Source organism: Fukomys damarensis, unplaced genomic scaffold, assembly GCF_012274545.1.
Source record: "Fukomys damarensis isolate Sample0158 unplaced genomic scaffold, DMR_v1.0_HiC HiC_scaffold_12, whole genome shotgun sequence".
Classification (NCBI taxonomy): Eukaryota; Metazoa; Chordata; class Mammalia; order Rodentia; family Bathyergidae; genus Fukomys; species Fukomys damarensis.
The window spans coordinates 41,640,427-41,645,281 of record NW_022900924.1 but is presented as its reverse complement, the minus strand read 5'-3'; positions in this window follow the sequence as shown (position 1 = coordinate 41,645,281).

The following is a 4,855-nucleotide window of genomic DNA, read 5'->3' as shown; positions in this document are numbered from 1 at the left end:
AATTATAAAATGCCAGCCGTATGAAGTAGAACAGCCTGAGCTCAGGCGGTCTAGATCCAAAATCTGTGCTCTTTGTTATCTGTGTATCTGTCTGCATCTCTGTGCTATCTACTTATGGATCATCTCTCTGTCTGTCCATCTCTTGCTCTCTCTCCCTGTCCAGCTCCCTACTCTCCCTCCTCTTGCCCAGTACCCAGACACCCCCTTCCTGAGCTGCGTCCGCCTGCTCCTCTGTGTGGTGTGGGTGCCACCCCAGGGCCTGGACCAGAGAGGCTGGTGCTGAGCAGCTGTGTGTGGAGCAGGTGGTCCGTAGGGTGGAGGCTCACTTATTCGTGTTGCCCTGCTCTCCCTGGGCATGAGATGTGACAACTTTTCCTTTCTGTCGCAGTGAACCCACAACAGTTTCGTGTTCTGCTGGGCGTGGTGGCACACACCTGTAATCCCAGTACTCTGGGAGGCTGAGGCAGGAGCATCACTGTGAGTTCCAGGCCAGCCTGGGCTGCATAGTGAGTTCAAGGCCAGCCTGGACTAGGTAGTAAGACCATCTCACAGAAAAAAAAAGTTCCGTGTCCTGACTGAAAGGAGTCCCAAGTGAAAGACTTGTACTAGGGCTGGGATAGAGCTGGAGGCCAGGTAGAGCAAAGCCAAACTGAGATGACATGTGAGACTCCGGGCCTGGCCAGTGCTTTCTCCAACTTGATCAGCTAAGTGCCGACAACACCGCTCTCTTTCACCCCCCCTAAGCTCCTGTACACAGGCGTGTGATGTGCCTCGGATTTCATCCAATTTGATGTCGAATGGCTTTTTCCTTTGGCAGTACTGGGGATGGAACGCAGGGCCTTTGCACTGAGCTACATCCCCAACCCTTTTTCTTTTTTTATTTTGAGACAGAGTCTTGCTAAGTAGCTAAGTTGCCCAGGCTGAGCTCCAACTAGTGACCCTTCCACTTCAGCCTTCCAAAATGCTAGTATTCATGGGCACCTTCCTGCATGCTCGGCTTTGGTGTTCAATACCTTTTGACCCATTTTTTCCCTAAAATATATTTTACTTGGGTCTGCATCTCCATGCTTAATTCCTAGAATTTAGCTTCCATTTGGTTTAAGATTTCATATCAGAAACTGACACTTGCAAAAAAATATCGTGCTTTATTTCCTTTCCTTTTCCCCTTCCTATCTTGCTTCTTTGGTTTTGTTCTATTTTTGGGGGGTGGGACAATTTCTTGATGGCACGTTTTTTATTATTCGTTAATTTTATTGGTACACTTTAGGTATCCAGTATACTGACATTCCCTATTGGGAATGTGTACCTGTACATAATCCTTGGTTTTGTCTTATGAGACAGGATCTTGCTAGGTAGTCCTGGCTGCTCTTGAACTCACTACCTAGACCGGGTGGCCTCAAACTCAAATCTCCTGCCTCAGCCTACTGAGTACTGGGATTACAAGGGTGCATTACCATACCTGGCTAAAATACTAGGTTTACAACACTTACTCTCCATCACTGAGTTTTAACTCCATTTATATATATTTTTTCTTTGAGACAAGGTTTTACTATGTAGCCCAGGCAAGCTTCAGATACATGATCCTCCTGTCTCAGCCTCCCAAATGCTGTGCTTACAAGTATATGCCACCATGCCTGGTTTTAACTCTTTTTAAAAGAAATATTTCTATTGCTAGTACAATGTGTTCATAGAACTTATGATGTTACTATTTCTCCTGAACAAATACATACAGAATGATTTATTAAAATAGATAACATTCCCTGAATTCGATAAATAAAAAAATAGATGATTTGCAGCCTTACTTCATATGATCCTAAAAATTTTATTTTAAAAACTATTAAATACTAATTTCTTTCCAGCCAGGCACAATGGCACATGCTTATAATCCCAGAACTCAAGAGGCTGAGGCAGGAGGATCACACTGAGTTCAAGACTAGCCTGAACTGCATCTTGAGACCCTGCCTCAAAATAAAACAACAACAACAACAAAATGAGGAATGAAAGGCACATACTTTTCTATGGAGCCCCAGACCCACTGGCCGGCCCGGCAGCCTCTCCACAGCCGTGGGTCTGTCTGCCTCTTCGGTCTGTCTCCTCCGTTGGTGAACCGTTCTGCAGGCACCGCTGTCTTCACAGAACCTCCCACGCTGCTTTGTGTCGCCCATTCACAGCTTTTCTCTCGCTTATTGTACGTGCCAGTTGCTCTTTTGGGGAGAGCTGGGACCCGATTTTGAGGGCTCTTGTAGGTAAATCCCAGCCCTTCCTTCCCTGTACAACGACACAGTTTCTGTGGCTCTGAGCGTCTTAGAAGTGAGTGTCTGGCACCCTCGGAGGCGGCTCCACCGCCTGACTGCAATGAAAAGTGGGTAACTGTGCTGCACACAAGCCGCACCGCTCCGGGTTTTGCTGATAATTCAAGTCCCCAAACCATAAAGGTCAGCGGTCAGGTGCTCTTCTGCTTATGACCAGGTGGTGTCTCAATAAGCTCCTCTTAGACTGAAAATACCGTAAATTGAAAATGCATTTAATATGAATACTGAACATACTGAACATTGGTTCTTTCACCTCCTCCTCCTGCTCCTCCTCCTCCACCTTCCTCCTACTTCGTTCTACTTTTTTTTGTTTTTTGGTTTTTGAGACAGGGTCTCACTATGTAGTTGAGACTGACCTGGAGCTCACTATGTACCCCAGGCTGGTCTCAAACTCACAGCGATCCTCCTGCCTCAGCATCCCGAGTGCTGGGATTACAGGCGGTATGCACCACCACGCCCGGCCTCTCCTTCTACTTTTTGAGACTGGATCTCACTGTGTAGCCCAGGCTGGTTTTAAACTCACAGGTATCCTCCTGCCTCCATCTCCCAAGGGCTGGGATCAGAGATGTCAGCCACCACACCTGGATCCAATTAGAGTCTTTTTTGTGGGGGTTGTTTGTTTGTTTCTTGAGACAGGGTCTCACTATGTAGTTGAGACTGACCTGGAACTCACTATGTAACTCAGGCTGGTCTCGAACTCACAGCGATCCTCCTGCCTCAGCCTCAGGATTGCTGGGATTAGAAGCTTGCACCACCACACCCGGCCTAACACTTTTTTTTTTTAATACAAGGAGGAAAAGCCCAGGAGAAATAAAGGTAGCCTTATACAACTTTGCTTATCCATACTTCCTATGATGTTAAAAATGCTGGATCAGTGCTAGAGCACTCGCCTAACATGAAAGGCTTTGGGTTTCATCCGCAGAACCACATAGTATTTCCAGGTAGTTATTTAATTAATTGATATGGGGTTGCTCATACTTGACTTTTGGAAATGCCCCTCCCCTCAAGGTAGGGTCTCGCTATGTGGCTCAGGCTACCATTAAACTCACCATGTAGCCCAGACAGGACTGGAACTCACAGAGATGCTCCTGCCTCAGTCTCCAGAGTGCTGGGATTATCAGCATGAACCACTGTGCCTGGCAACTCCTGAAAATTTGATCTTCATCTCTGAAAGACCATTTAAAAATATATACAGCAGGCTGGGGATTTAGCTCAGTGGCACTGTGTCTGTCTCACAAGTGCAAGATCCTGAATTCGATTCCCAGTTACCCCCCGTTAACTTTTTTCTTTTCTTTCTCTCTCTTTTTATTTTTATTTATTTATTTTTTTAATTTTTGAGACAGGGTCTCACTATGTAGTTGAGACTGACTTGGAACTCACTATGTAACCCAGGCTGGTCTCCAACTCACCGTGATCCTCCTGCCTCAGCCTCCCGAGTGCTGTGATTACAGGCGTGTGCCACCATGCCTGGCTCTATCTTTTTTTTAAACTCAGAGCTTCATGGGTGCTAAGCGCATTGTGTGCCACTGAGCTAAAAACTCAACATTTGTCTTTTTACTTTTAAAATCTAAAATATGAGCTAGGTATGGTGGCACACACCTGTAATCCCTGCACTCAGGAGGCTGAGTCAGGAAGATCACCCCAAGTTCAAGGCCAGCCTGGGCTACATAGTGAGACCCTGTGTCAAAATCAATGAGCCTATGGGATATGCAAATATTGCTCTTTAATATAAAATGTTGATGTCCCAGGATTATTACAATACAAAAATAATTAAAAGCTGAGCTGGGGATTTCGTTCAGTGGTTCTGCCACCTGCCTTGAAAGCGCAAGGTCCAGAGTTCAATCCCCTGTACCAAAACCAAACAGAACAAAAATATAATTAAAAGCCAATTTCTTTGGGTAATCCCTTGAACTAGGCGCTCTAAACTGCGAGTCACTGTCACCGCTCTTGCCTTTATTAGCTTGATCAGCGCGCAACCGCAGGTAAGAGGAGGTTGATATTTGTTGTTTCCTAACAGTATTTCAGGGATCTAACAAAGCTATGAATTAAGTGCTTTGTGAGCCATAGGACATTAAATATTTTTACATCAGATCTAAGAGAGAATGGCCATTTTCTCCAGATGCCTTTGCTTGTCTAAGTGTGGATTTAACTTGCAGGAAGTAGGGTGGGCGGTTGTCTGAGAGATAACAACACAAGAAATTAATCAACAGTTACGGCCACTCCACACTGGAGACACGGGAGCCTCGGCCAATTCGTCATACAAAGAAAGTGGGAACCGGAGCCCACCGGGGGAAACATCTCAGGTGCTCTTTATTAAGAGTGGAACTTTGAAATCCATCCGTTGAAGATGAACGACTCTTCTCCCAGTTAAGCTGGTGTCATCTCTAACTTTCCTTGAGTAGGAAATACTCTTCCACTTCCAACTAGGTTATTCACGGTCCAGTTTGTCCTGAGACTCCTCTAATAGGCTTTGTGGAGCTAAGTTTTATAATAGGGATTTAAGGCCCTCCCGCCTCGTCCCCGGCCGGCCCGCTCCCTCCAGA